Source organism: Psammomys obesus, unplaced genomic scaffold (genome assembly GCF_907164565.1).
Source record: "Psammomys obesus unplaced genomic scaffold, mPsaObe1.curated_primary_1811, whole genome shotgun sequence".
Classification (NCBI taxonomy): domain Eukaryota; kingdom Metazoa; phylum Chordata; class Mammalia; order Rodentia; family Muridae; genus Psammomys; species Psammomys obesus.
The window spans coordinates 16877954-16893915 of record NW_026596117.1 but is presented as its reverse complement, the minus strand read 5'-3'; positions in this window follow the sequence as shown (position 1 = coordinate 16893915).

Sequence of the window (15962 nt, the reverse complement as noted above, 5' to 3'; positions counted from 1 at the left end):
AATCATACTATGTAATTTATGATTTTTAATCTATTCATATTTCCCAAAGATTTTTACTGATTACTACAATCAACTTTATAACATTTTAATCATCTAAAAAAGAAACATTATTGCTTTTAGTATTGTAATCATGTCTTCTATATATTGATTTCCTCTAATTTGGACATTTTTTTAAAAATGAAGACAGCTGTGAAATGTGTCAGTTTTTGACTTCTCTCTTTCTCCAGGAATGAGGCTTTCAAGGGTCACCCATAACCTAGTATGTAGTAGTTCATTATTTCTTTTTATGACAGGTAATATTGCAGTTTACTGCAGTATGTACTATTTTGTTTCTTTGCTTTTATATTTTTGAGATGTTTCTGTATCTTGAATATTTTGACTGTTGTCACTGTAAACATCGACTTCAAAAGAAAAAAGATCATTATAACATCAAGTGAATTTTTCTTCAGGTTTAAATCATCTGTTTATGAAGAGATTTTTCAAAATAAGCACCTTCCATTACTTTTAATATAATACTGTTAAGACACCATGCTTGACATGAATCTCTATTAACTACTTAAAACTTTATCTAAATTTTTGTGGCATATCTATATTTGTCCAAAAATTTAACCGTCAGACAATAGAAATACATTGAGAAATTAGGCATTTATTGTGCATATCCCACTGTATTTTATATGGCAGAATCAAGCACTAGTTCTTTTACATGATTTTGGAAAACACAGTTAACTAGCTTTCTCCTTGTAGAAAAGGTATAGTAGATTTACTCTGCAAGATTTGTCTAACGTCATCTGTGCTGTTTCCTTTCTGAAGGAGAAAAGGCTACATTGCAGGCAAAGGCTTAACATCAGATGTTCAAAATAAGGCTTCAGAATATCTCCAGCATATTGAGAAACTTGATCAACACTATTTAATGGTCACAGTCTAGAAATTAGGTCACTGTAAATACTTGTCATAATCTAAGTTTCATCACAGAGTGGGCTAGGAATAACATTTGGCATGAATAAACAGAGTGGAGAAGTTCATGTTACTTTATTTCATTTTATTTATATTAATTTTTATATTTGGCTATTGATACACATTTTAATTTAATGTAGTAACTTAGTAATTCTTGTTCTAAGCTATTTTTTTTATCAAACATTTTAGAAACTGTACCTATAAAGTCTTACCAACATGACTTCTTACACATGAGCAGAGCCAGGATGACAACAGACATGCTGAGATGAAGTGACGAAAGACTGTGAGTCCTTTACACAAAGAACTAAGTGCATTCACAGAATGCTGGAAGTGGGAGGAACAAATCTTCCTTAGCCTGAACACATCAATTAGTTAGCCAACATCAAATGTTCAGCCCTAACAGCATATACATACAGGTAACATGATACAGACTGAACTGGTTGTATATATGTGTTTAAGTACACATGCACACACACACACACACACACACACACACACAATTGCTAAGAATTAATGAAAAAAGCTAGACCATGAGTTTGAAGGAAAGAAAGGATGGGTGTATGGGAGGGTTCGGATAAAAGAAAGAGAAGGAAAAAGTAATATAATAATATCACAATCTTAAAACATAAAAGAAATGATAAAAATGTCAGATCACACGTTCAAGTTCAAGTCTTTTTTGGTAAGCACAAATATATTTTGAAGGGTTTAAATAATGGGACACAAAGGTGGGTGGTTAGGGATAGTGGTTGGGTCTGGGAAGAGTTACAAGGAGGGAAGGAAAATGGGCAAAACACATTGTAGGAAACTTTCAGTGAGCTAATAAAAATTTAATACCATAATCTAAATAAACAAAAGGAATTACTTAAAACTGTCATTTTGGGTACCATAGATGGGTAATCTCATACTTTATGAGGCTGAGGGAAAAGAATAAAGAGTTTTATATTCATAACCCCAGGAAGCTCTTGTCCTTCTCCAAGAGGCTTTCATTTTGTAGTGGGCATCAGACAATCAAAGGATTCATAATTATGAGTGGAAATGATAAGTCTAAGAGACCATGTGCCTGACACTAAACAGGTCTACTCTATTAATAGTTCCACCATCATGACTTGGAGAACATCACTGAGCAGGAGATAGATTGAAACTAAGAATCAAATAAAGGGAAACAGTGCTAAAAATACGTGTTCTTCTGTACATGTTATAGATATTGTTCTCAGGAACTCTGTAGTGCTGGTCACTTGCACAAGGCCTGAACAAGATCAGTCAGCTAAAATCCTAGCATAGATTAGGTTAGATCTCAAGGTTGGGTTCTGTCTATAGGTTACACACCTTAATCAGGAGCAAATTCTAGTTAATGGTTTCTGAAGAAGGGAAAAATTTGTTTTTGTTTTTGTTTTTTGCTTTGGGACAGAGTTTCTTTTTTATTTATTTTTTATTTTTATTTTTATTATTAGTTACATTTTATTAACTCTCCATCCCAGCTGTATCCCGCTCCCTTATCTCCTCCCTGCCCCTTTCCAAGTCCACTCTCCCCTTTCATCTGACTCTGTTTTATCAGGTATCTTCAAGACTGACTGCAAAATCCTCCTCTTGTGTAGCTTTGCACTTTGTAGACCATGTTGGCCTCTAAGTCACAGAGATCTGCCTGCCTCTGCCTCCCAGAGTGCCAGGGTTACAGGTGTGCACCACTATGCCTGGCTGGAGAAAAATCCTTTTTGAGAATATGGCCATTTGCAGGTTTCCAATGATCCAAAAGATAGCCTTATATCCATGCCATGTGTGGGTTGCACAAAATGGTCTTAGTGGGTTATTATATAAATATGAACTTTGGAAAGGACAATTTGAATGGATATGAGGAGAGCTAGAAGGTCAAGGAATTAGACATGCTCATATTTCATAATAAAATGTATGGGATTCTCAAAAATAAAACATTAAAAAAAAACAAACCCTGTTTCTGGTTATCTAAACACAGTGAGTCAATAATCAAAGGTTTATAATTTATTTTAGCAGAATAAAACAATCTTAGTCTAGATAAAATACAGTGACATCATATGTTTCTGTTCAACCAGATACCAATTCTTTTCTTTTTATCTTTTTTTAATTTTTATTATTACTTATATTTTATTTACTCTGTATCCCAGCTGTATCCAGCTTCCTCATTCCCTCCCAATTCCCCCCTCTCTCCCTCATCTCCTCCCTGCCCCTTTCCAAGTCTACTGATTGGGGAGGACCTCCTCCCCTTTCATCTGACCCTGTTTTATCAGGTATCTTCCGGACTGGCTGCAAAGTCCTCCTCTGTGGCCTAGTAGGATTGGGGGGTGGGGAGTTCAAAGAGCCTGCCATTGAGATACCACTTTACTCGCTGAAAAGAAAACAGATTTTGTATTGTGGAATATGCTATTCATTTTTTCTTATGCTTCATTTTCAAACATCTGTGTTTTTAAGACATAGAGGTGTTAAAAAAAATCTTAGTCTAATGAAATTAGCTTGTAGCATCACCATTATTCAATAGCACAACAATATCTGATAGTTCTTCTGTAGTCTGCCTCAAATCATCTTCTCCATGCTACAAGAAATAAGAAAGCAAAGAAACGAGGCACCCTCTGTTAAAGAGAAAAAAATAAAATCTATATCTTTCATAATATGAGTCACTGAAGTGAATGGGTCATGATTGTGCTAGGAATAGATACACGCATTGACAGAAAAAACACTTCAGGGAGCGCTTTTCCGAGAAGGAACTGAAATGATGAAACAGGACCAGCACAACAGAGTGAGACATCTCATCTTGTCCAAATGCACCCCTTCCTTTTTTCTTGTCCTTCCATTCTTTCTTTCTTTCTTGAACAGCCTTCTCTTTGGATGCTAGGCTATGTTACTCCTTTGATATGTGCTTAGTATTTTGTGGAAAATCATCAGATAGTATTTTTGTCCTCATTCCTTCACACTTTCTCTAAGATCCTGGACGATTAATCTGATTGTACTTCAGTTTCTTATTAGTAAGTAGGGCGTTGCTCTGCTGTGTTACTGTAAACATCTTTAGTACCTTAGGAAAGATGATGTGAATGATCCTCCTCTACAATACTCCGAAAAGGAGCCATTTGCATTTCAGATATGTAACTAAGAAATGAGAAATCTAAATTCCCCCTTTCCCTTCCTTTTTTGATCAGGAAAGATGTGTTGCTCTTTATCACTGGGCTGTACAATTTTTGAGAGACTAAAACTGGATAGCTTTGATTAGTTGATTTCTGGCAGCCATGTGATGTGCTTGCCAGTGGAAGTTTGTGACCGTTATTATGAAATAGTGGACATCTTGGCAACCTGAAATATTTTTGCTAACAAATAAGCTTTAGATTGAGAAATCTATATTTAATAAGTATTTGTGTTCAATATTGATAATTAAACACATTAGACTAATCCTTCTCTATTTCAATCCTTATGTAAAGACACAGATTAAAAGTGAATATAAAAGTCAGAGAATAAGGATGGAGAGTAGGCACAGTGGTTAATAGCAATGCTGTATTTTTAGAGGACACAATTTCAGTTCCTTGTACCGACATGAGTAGGTACACAACCACCTCTAACTCCAAATAGGTTATCCAATACCTTTCCAGGCATCTTAAATACTCTCACAACATGGTATATATCCATAAGCACCCTTTCCCCCACAATACACAATTAAACATAAAATAAATCTTAAAAATAAAAGCATTAAGAGGAGAGAGGAGACACCTTTCCATCTCCGTGCCCTAGTTAAATGCAAAGACACATCCCTTTTCCAAAGTTAAGTCTTTGCTCCTGAATACAGCTTTTCCTTTTCCCTTAGAAGTGGTAACCCTCTATTGTTGTAGAACATCTCCTTTAAACTAAAACATTCTTTCCTGGAGGGATGCTTGCTAACATCCTTGTAGTAAATAAAACCTGAAAGGCTTGTGAAATAAACAACTCAAAAATCTCAGGAAGTTACTGAAGCTCGAAGTTTCTTATGGCCTTCTCTCTAAGGTTACGTCGTTGTTACCACTCCTGAGGAAAAACAGTACGACTTTTCCAGGTAACTGCAAGCAATAGTGCATGCACTTTTTTGTGTGTGAGTAAGTGCACATGCTGTGGTAGGCTTCTTGGGATGTTTCCTTTGGCCTATCCATGCTCCTATAAGTAACTGCAACATACTCATTTGTTCACTAAGCTAGACTTGGCTAAAAGAATAAGTTGCTCACTGTTGGTGTTCACTCTGAGATGCATAATTGTTTGTTCACGTCTCCTGAGGTAAAGTTATGCAACAGATTGTTTTGCCCTGCCTTTTTGACTTATTATCTTAAGGATTTCAAATTCAACTCCACATCACCTTCTCTGTCTGTGTCTGTTCCTCAGGATTCCAAAGTTCACCTTCTGGTTTCTATTTTGGTTTTCTTGGGGCTTCTTGTTTAACACCTGTGATTAGTAGAGATGGACTCTTTTCCAGGCCTTCTTTATATTTAACCCCCTTTCCTTTTGACTAAATTGTACTGTCTTCTGGAAAGAAAGAGGCCATACCAATTTGTCTGGTTCAAGTCTGGAAGCTGACTATGCCGCACCACTGTGAATACTTTGCTGAAGCAATGGATCACACCTCGCAAATGTGCACTTCCACTGATGTGACTTAGTGGGTCACGGAACTCAGAAAAAGGTTCCCTCTCCTTCCTTTCTCTGAATGTGAAACCTGGTCATTTGAAGATTAAGACAGTGTGATGGTAATGACATCAGCATGGTGTCTAATAATTTTTAGATGCTATTGGCTGTATAACTTCTGAAGTATTTCACATGATTCGACATATTAACTTCTCACACTTTAGCTATTTGATGAATATCATAATCATTTACATGTCAAAATAAGTTAAAGAAGCAGAACATATTAAATGAAGTTGTTCACAAAAAAGTCCTGGCTGAGAATGAGGTCAGCAATGTAGCTATTTTTTGGTCCTTAATTATTACCTCTGTGTAGGACTGTGTAGGAAGGGAAGGGTGTGACACTGATGAATGGAGGAGTTTTTATGTAGCTGTCATAGTTCTCAAGACTAAAATAAATGTTTAAACTTAAATTTAAACAGACTGCTTCCATAAATTGGGTAATAAGTCATTCTCATTTTTTATTTCTTGATATTGATATTTTCAGAAAGTTTATGGATAGAATTCAGAGTGCTATGGTCTTATTGACAAGTACACTCTTTTTCATTCTTTGAATGTCAGAGTAATAAAAATTCATTATTGATGTTAACATTCACAACACTAGACATAACTTTTAAGTGTAAAGCTAGTTTAAATTAACTTTTAACAGTTTCCATTTATTGAAAGAAATTAAAAAATGTTTCTTTGTTATCTTCAAAATTTTCAAATATTTGAAAAACAAACAGGCTACAAGTGACTACCCATCTACATTTTAACAGCAATTGGTCATACAAAGAAACAAATGAAACAGAAGTGTCAGTGTTTTGGCAATTCTTTCAAGTTTTACCTACCTCAGCCTGAGATATTTGTTATTCCTGTGGGTGGTAGGAATAACAAGCAAGAAAACTTTGCTTGTGAAAAGGTCTGCATAGACACGGATACTTTAACATAATTAAATAATTTTTGTTCTTATAGTGTACTTTTATGGGCTCTCTATCGAGTTGTTTATATTACTTGGTTTTTAGATTTATTTTTCTCTGTCTTGCAATTTGGCTCTCATGTATACAATTGGAGGAGCAGGGAGAATATTAAAAAAAAAAGGGGGGGATAATATGGTGAATTTATTCAAGGACTGTAGAAGTTGACAGAGAGATTTTTGTTTACCTGATTCTAAAGATTTAGGGATATGAAACAGTATTATCTCAGTGTTGTGAAAAAATGAGAACGAAAAAGAATGGGATATATATGTCTTACTATTAATATTTAGCATATATCCTGAGTTTGAACCATGGGTAAAGCTGGCAATATTGAAGAGGTACAGAATATAAGAAATCATTCAGAGACATCTTACTGATACTAACTGTCATGGTCATAAGTATTCAAGACATGATACTGTGGGATACTTGGACTGATTTGGCAGGCAATGTATTGTTAGAAGCTGGAAATCCTGAAATATCAGGTGGGCACTGGAGAGACAGAGCCAGCAAATGGTGTATTTTTTTCCGAATTTAATTTTTTAATAAACTCATTTTTTCTTAGCTGAGTATTAAATGGATTGACTGTGCTGGAAACAAATGAAACGGTAGTGTCTTTTATGAGCTCTTATTGATTTTGAAAGTACTAATGACAGACAACATTAGATGTTTTATTTAATTAGGGGAGATTATTTTTGATGTATGCTGTCTTATAACAGATATTATGAATAACTGGTAAGATCCAATGATTTTAGGAAAAATTGACAGGCAGATAAATCTTTTATAAAATATTTGCCAATTTATCTTTTGGGGAAAATAAAAATTTAGCACTTGCTTGCCACAGAGTAAAACTATGTAAGTGGTTTGTTCAATGTTGCAAAAAAAAAAAAAAGTGACATTAGAAATAGAAGGTTTAAAACAGCAATATAAAAGACAGGATCACCGTGGGGAAAAAATGACAGCATCCCAGGTACATATTTTAAACTTTCAAATGGAAGTTCTGGAAGGTCATTTGCTTTTCCATTAATTACCATGTGCTTAGAACTCTTAGTATTGCCTGGTACATATCAGATAGCAAAAAAAAAAAGTTTGTTGAATGACTGACTTCTGCATTGATGTAACTTTGTAAAAAAATCTTGTATAGCTCTTTGTGATGGTATTGGAGATGATCTAATTACAGAGAAGTTTTTCTCTCTGGACTAAACCTTACAACTGAATATGGCTAAGGTTGACCAATTTCTGTCTCATATCAATTAAAGCTTTTATGGGTCTTTACTCAAATTCAGCCATTAATGAGCAGATGCCCAGGGCAATGATAATTATGATGATAATACACTGCTCTTGCACCATCTCTTTTATCCATGGTAGCCTAGGTACGTTACCAACAGCAATTATCATAGCACTTATGGGAGATAGGAACATATAATTAATACCGTTTACAGATGAACATGTAAAAAGAGAGAGAGAGAGATGACAACTAACCCAGAAATTTTTATTACCTCTGTCATTTATAATTAAAATTGTCTGGGCACAGTTGATTGTTTGAAAATTATGAATAACTTAAAATATGATAAATTTCTACCTAGATGAAGACAAGCATGGGTAGGAATAAATGAAAGAAAGATGTGCACCAAGATTTATAGTATCACACAGTAGCAAAGAGGAAGAAGCTCCACAGACTGCTGTGTTGAAGTCAGAGCTGTGTGCATATGCAAAGTTAGGGGAACTCGGGGCAGGGAATCAGAGAATCTGGTGGTGATAAGTCTTCATTGTACTCTACATGATGAGCAGTGGAATCCAATGTCTGAGAGAAGGAGATATATGTAATATTCAGATTAAGGAAAGAGTGTAAATATCCCTACCTCCTTTTCTATTCCCCTGGACATTCGGAGAGTTGGGTGAGGCTATCACTATTGCTAATGGTTGTCTTTTCTTTTTCAGTGTAGTTTTTCCAATAGTTGCTTCTGGAAAAACCATCCAGGCTCTCAGAACTAACATTTTACAAGCTACCTGGTTATCTTTTATCTTATTTAAGCTAACACATTGCAATGGTTAAAATAGGAATCTTTGTTTCTGTCTCTCTGTCTGTCTCTTAGGAGCAGGAGTTAGATGAGGTAAAGGATCACACATGAGATTTATCTATCCGCACAGTCCTGAATATCCAGCTCAAATTCATTTACAAATTGTTTACTACCCATAGGGTTAAGGCAGTTGGCATCTCTTACCTTTTTGGATTACATAAATGCAGGAACATGATATTTATTTGCCAAGTTGAATGTTGATAACCCATATTTAGTTTTCTGTTTTCAACGCCCTTGTTTTTTTTTCTCACTTGTCTACAAACTCCACCTTAGATATTAGTATCTATCTTATGCCTTTCAACTGTATCTTTAAAAATATGTTCTGTGTATGAGTAATTTTTCATCAATTAATTTATTTATTTGCTTTACATTCCAGTAGAAAGTTCTTTTCCTTCCCTCTTTCTCCCCTCCCCTTCTCTCCCCCTGTACCCCTTCCATTTTTTTTTTTCCGCAGAGAAGGGGAGATTTCTCATGGATATCAACCTGCCTTGGAATATCAAGTAGGATTGGGCCCATCTTCTTCTATTGAGGTTAGACAAGTTCTGTCCAGTCAGGGGAAAGGAATCCAAAGTCAGTCAACAGTGTCAGAGGCAGTTGCTGTTCCTGCTGTTAGAGGTCCCACATGAGGACCAAGCTATACATCTATTACATATATGGGGGGTATAGCCATCCCATGAATGATCTTTGGTTGGTGGTTCAGTCTCTTTGAGCACCTTTGGGTCAAGAGTAGTTGATTTTGTAGGTTTTCTTGTGGTGTCCTTGACCTCTCTGGCTCTTTCAATCTTTTATACCCCTCTTCCACAGGATCCCCCAAGCTCTGCCTAATGTTTGGCTGTGGGTCTCTTGAAGCCACTCAGATGACTGTTATGGTAGCCCACTGTTTACAAGAATAGCAGAATATAATTATTAGTGTCAGTGGTGGGCTCTCTCTCATGGCATGGCACTCAAGTTGAGCCAGCAATTGATTGGCTGGTTTGAAGGCTTTCTGTGTGTTTAAAGGTTGGTGTTCTCCTCCCTCTCCTGGAAGCTTTACTTGGTTGGCTACAGGAGGTGGCCACTTCAGGCTCCATATCCCCTGCTGCTAAGAGTCTGTATTTTGCCAGAAAGTATTATGTCTGTGTAGTGTGTACATGCCTAATGCCTAATACAGAAGAGGGCATCAGATTCCTTTGAACAGAAGTTAGCTGTGAGCTGAGTGCTGAGACATGAACCCAGGTTCGCTGAAAAAGCAGCCAGTGCACTTAATCATTAAGCTGTCATCTCTCCAGATCTTCAACTTTTTTTTTAAAAGAACATTATTTGTAAGATTACTTGTATAAAGATAGTTTTCTTTTGTGTGTGTGGTGTGTGTGTTTATATGTAGGGACATTTTGTGTTTGTGCGTATGTGCATATATGCGTGCATGTATACATATATGCATGTGGAGGTTTGATGTTGATATCAAGATTTAGCTCTCATTGTTTTCTACCTAACCCACAGGGTGTAACTCAGCGTCCAGTGATACGATTTCACTCATTAGTAAGCTTCATCTGGTGTAGTTCTTTCTCTTCCTTCAAATGATGGGAATAACAAACATACCTCATCTCTACCAAGCATTTATGTGGACTCTGTGAATCTGAACTTCACTCCTCATACTCATAGTCAAGCTTTTAACCACTGCACCAGCTCTTTGTCTCTACAGATACTTTTGACAGAGTAATAAAAACCCTAAGAGGATATCTTCAAGGGATACTTTTGTTAGACACCTTTAATGAAAGTATTAAGAGTAGAGTGATTTTAAGGATGGCTCATTGGACTCAAATAATTTCATCAAAAGGAATTTTTTCTTTCATTTTCTTTTAATTTTTTTTCTCAACTCTTACAGCATACTGACTTTATAAATGACCTATATATGTCTACAAGATGTTGGACCCTAATTTGAAACAATTCAGTTTAAGTTGATTACAGAGTGAATGGAATTTTACGTAAGAAGTGGGAAATAATAAGAGTTGGAGAGGACAGGGTCTCCACAAGGAGAGCAACAGAACAAGAAAATTTGAACACAGGGAACTTCCCAGAGACTCATACTCCAACCAAGGACTATTCATGGAGATAACCTAGAACCCCTGCACAGATGTAGCCCATGGCAGTTCAGTGTCCAAGTGGGTTACATAGTAATGGGAAGAGGGACTGCCTCTGACATAATCTGATTGGCCTGCTCTTTGATCACCTCCCCCTGAGGGGGGAGCAGCCTTACCAGGCCATAGTAGAGGACAATGCAGCCACTTTTGATGAGAACTTATAGACTAAGATCAGAAAGAAGGAGAGGAGAACCTCCCCTATCAGTGGACTTGGGGAGTGGCATGCATGCAGAGAGGGGAGGGAGGGTAGGATCGGCAGGGGAGGAGGGAGGGGCTTATGGGGGGATACAAAATGAATAAAGTGTAATTAATAAAAAAAAAGTTTATTATTTTTTGAAAAAAAAAAGACAACTATATCCCAGCACACTTGAAAACAAAATATACATTTCATAAGGCAATACTGACTCTGGTTACATCACATGAGGCCTTCTCTCTAGAACATGCTATTTGGTTTCAGACTGGAAACATTAAGGCTCTTTCTTGCAGTATGGTTGGAATGGCTATTTACTGCAACCATTTCATTGACTGTAACACTCTGCATTAGTGGATACTTGCTTCCTATCTCCAGATTTTGCCATATGATTTCCAAGCTGTCAATCCCCTTACTGATGGTACTAACTTTCAGCTCCAGCCATGACCGGATATATGACGCAGAGAATGTCTTATTCAGTATCTTCCAACTTAAACTGGACATAACTGTGATCTTGTCATCCTAGCCCTTATGAAACTTAGGCAGGAAGATCTTGAGTTTAAGACCTGTTGGGACTTCAGAGTACAATTGTTTCAAAAATAAAACACTACAAAACAAAGTAAAAAAGTAATTCCTCACTAGGAATAAAAAAATGTCCATTAAATCAATGTCCACCTGTCTCTGAGCTAATATGATGAAAGGAGGAAGGCATACATTTGGTATATAAACCAATGAGGGTGCTGATGTATTTATAGAGAAGTTTGCAGATGTCAAGTGCTAAAGTGACTGGAACACCCTGGCTGTAAACCCAACACTGATTCTGTGATGCACCCCAGAACCACTTGAAAGCTGGCCTTTTTGTGCATGTCTTTGAACCTGAATTCTACTTACGTTTTCATTACTAACAACTGAAAGAGAAATTGATGACATCCTTTTTTTTTTTTTTTTGAGATTGTCTTTTCTTCCCCCTTCTAGAAAGTGGCTTAAATTTCTGCTTCCCTGTCTCCAAAGTCTTGTTTGATTTGCCTAATCAGTGGAAATTTGTAACTTTGGAGTTGCTGCAATATTCTAAGGTATTTTTTATATTCGAACTACTTGGTTGTTAAAACTTTCCTTTGTTTAATCTTTTCTCTGCATATTTTTCGGTAAATACTGGAACTAAGTTACTCTTTGATCTCTAAACCTTAAGTGTGCTTCTCCTGAAATACAGGTGCATTATCTTACAAAATCCTTATAAATCATTAATGTTAGAAAGTTACTACAGACAATACTGTCAAAGCTAAAACACTTATTGAGATTTTGACATTTGTTCCAAAGAAGATCCTGTTCATGTGTCATATCTACCTTCATTCTAGTTCATTCTGTTTTATACTTCTTGTTTTTGGTTTTTTTTTGTCATCAATGAGCAATGGGTTTATAATTGTTGCTTGTATGTTGACAACAGAATTTCTGCTCTTACAGAAAATCTCCCAGGCTTGCAACAGTGTTAATATGAGGATATATCTAAAGGGTACCACTGCTTGTAAAATAAGTAGCTCTTGTCATTAGTTTTTTAAAGGTATCTTACTAGGAAACTTCCTAAATGGGATTTTTACTCATATATATTGGCTTAGATTATGATTAGTACTGTCTTGGACTCTTAATTTTTATCCATCTGGCAGGAAAAAATTACAGACTCAAATAGAAAGAAGAAAACTGATCACTAGTTTCCACTATAATTTTTTTTATTAGTTAAATACAAGAAATTCACTGGAAAGATTGTGATGATAGGTGTAGAAGGAGGATGAGAATCATCAGAGAAACGCATGAAATGCTTAGGAAAGAACATTGGCAACATCATCTCATCCAAATTTTTTTCTTTTATTTCTTAATATCCACAGTGTTTGATACAGTTGTTTTGTGGCATGTATGATGCATACAGTTTATCAGTCTTTTCCTTGTAATTATTATGTGTGGAGGCATTTGATTGAAATTCTTTTATTCCTTATAAGTTCACCCATTGACTTTTGTATTGATAATAACTTGAAATAATTTCTCTTGTTGGGTCTTATGAATCTTCTCTGAGAAGGATCATCCATGCTTTGTGTGGACAAATCGTAAATATCCCGTATGTAATGCATGTTAGTTAGAGCGTTACCGTACGCTGCTAGATCTTGCTGATAGTACAGGGTGATGCATACATAACCTGAGGTTTCTTGCTCCTATTTATACTCATGCGATCATTTTACTGGTTAGTGTTTTATTAGCATTATCTTAAAATAAAGCCAACAGGTTCACCGTCTATCTGTAGTTGGAAACGCTACCAGATTATTGTTGAATAATAATTTTTCTTTTCCTTTTATCTATTTCAGGTCACTTAGCTATCCTGTTATTACTCACTATCACTGTCCTCTCATGGTGATAATAAGTGTCAGCTCCCGGAAGCTCAATGTCAGTAAATAAATGAACATGTCAAGCATTATAGAGCAGTCATAGCACTATGTAGTAATGTTTGTAGTGTTTAAAGAAGTGACTTGTCTATAGTCCACTATAACTGACTTAATTTCTATTGTGCATTATAAAATTTAATTTCTGTAAGTTAAATTAAGAGAGCAAAACAAGACTTTCGTCTAAAAATAGTCAAAAAGGAAATTGACCTAGGCAACATGGGGGATAAAAGTTTTTTATCAATATATTTTAAGTTTTGTGTTAAATACAAGATCAGGCATATTGGGATTATAGAGCAGATGTGGGTAGCATATTCCTTAGGACGTTATGAAGACTGGTAGAACCTGGGAGCAGAAGGCTTCCATCTTCATCATCTTAGCTAAGACAATAAAAAAATTAGTTGACATGGGATTGTTTCTATGAGGCCTTAATAACATTTCTTGTGTATTCTGATTATTTCATTATCTTCTGTTTCTTTATAACAAATACCAATATAAGTCTTACAAACAAGAATTGTATTGTAAAGAAGAAGAGAAAGAGCAAAGCTAAAAAAAATGCCTTATGTCTGAAAGAACATCATTGAAAACAGCAGTTGGAGACACTTGATATTTCTAGTGTTGGTGTTAAGTCTGAAAGAGACACTGCGGGAAGATGCTCTACTATGAAGAGAAGTAAGCCTGGGTTCATGTTCATGAATGTCCTCATGCTGATCACTCATGTACTCTTAAATCCCAGCTGTCCTGGCTTCTGCATTCCAATCAGATCATTGTACATTAAGATCCTGCATATTTTCCTTTTGTTGAGATTATGAAACATCTGCAGACTAGTTCTTCCAACAACAGTGAGGAAAATAATGGAGATACTTTTTGTAGGGTTATTATTGCAAAAAACAAGGTAAAGTCTTCTTTCTTTTAGGCCTGCAAATTCTGTAAGGGCCAACAGTGTGGTGATGTTTCTAGGGCAAGAAACTGAGACATGGAAGTGGATCCTGAAAGCCACTGCCAGATGGATGAATATTATTGCATTTTACATTATTTTCATTTTTTCTCTACTCATCTAGAAATGTTTATCTAATTATGTGAAAAGAAAGACTAAAGCTAAGAAATATTTGACATTATGATCTTTGAAAATTGCTTAAATAACTAATTAGGAGAGGCTATTGAACCAACTAAGTGCAAGCCTGCTTATTCTAAGCTGTGGAATTCTGCTACACATTGAAAAAATATAATCAGCCTAACTGGATCACATTAGAGTGAATTATAACTAATAAACCTTGGAAGCTAATTCATTGCCTTAACTCAAATGACCTGTTTTTATGTAAGGGCAGTGGAAAAACCACATAAAATATCAACCTTCATGAATGCTATTCTCTGTTCTTGTCTAGCACTTGATTTTTAAATGAGATACTAAAAACAAAGCTTAAATAGATTAATACTTACAACTAATTGCAAATTTCAGATTTGACTGCTGATGAAAATGTCATCAAAGTCAATATTATGTATAATGGAACCGGGGAGACGGCTCCATGAGGAGGGGTGACAGTTTATAGGCCTGATGACCAGAGTTCAATATCCAAATCTCACCTGTGAAAGGATATAACTTATTCTTGAAATCTCTTCTCTGACCTACATATGAACACTGTTTTGTTTTTATACACACATATACGTAAATAAATAAATAATTATAATTAGTATGTAATATCAAAAAAATTCATGAATGACTTCCCCATGAATGGCCAAAATTCAAAGACAAGGCCCTCAAGATTACATAAGTTCTCTCTATACTCACATCTATTTGAAGAATTAGAGTTAAAGTTCAGAGAACCTAATTGCATATTAACAGTCAGACGCTAATGATGCGTGGTCTTAATGTAGAGTAAGAGCATTACTAGCAGAACCATTTCTAATGCAAAGCATAATACAAATATCTGAAGCAAGACCCCCCAAAAAATGGTTCACCACTAGTATTGCTGATCCTAAGCAGAATTAACATTATATTTGCAACACAGACTCTTTGTGTATGTCATTGACATGGTTGTCATGGAAACTGAAGGGGTTTTCATTATTACAGTTTGCAGACATATGTCCTGGTTATGCTTTCATTGACATGGGAATCCATTGAGCAGATAAGATATCTTGTCTCTGGTACCTTTATCATTCATGAGCATCTTGAGTCTTTTAAAATAATTCATTTTCAAATTAGCAATGGGTAACCACATATCTTTTAGCATTCAGTTTACTTGGCAGCTGTTGATAGCATCAATGAAATGTAATTATGGTTAGACTGTATGATTTTGTAGTTAACTATAAATTACTTGCAGTAATGGTTACAAGCCTTGGGGTTCAAGAATTTTGGTAGTTTGTTTTTCCTAAGTGGAAGAATTTTTAGAATTCAAGCTTCTACAGATATATTGGAATGTAGCCTAAAGGTATTTGAAATTGGAAGATTTTAACTACAATTCAAACAAATAACATAATTATGTGAGGAAGACATAGCCACAGAGAATTAGTAATGATAAAAAATTTCCACATTATCTATCTATCTATCTATCTATCTATCTATCTATCTATCTATCTAT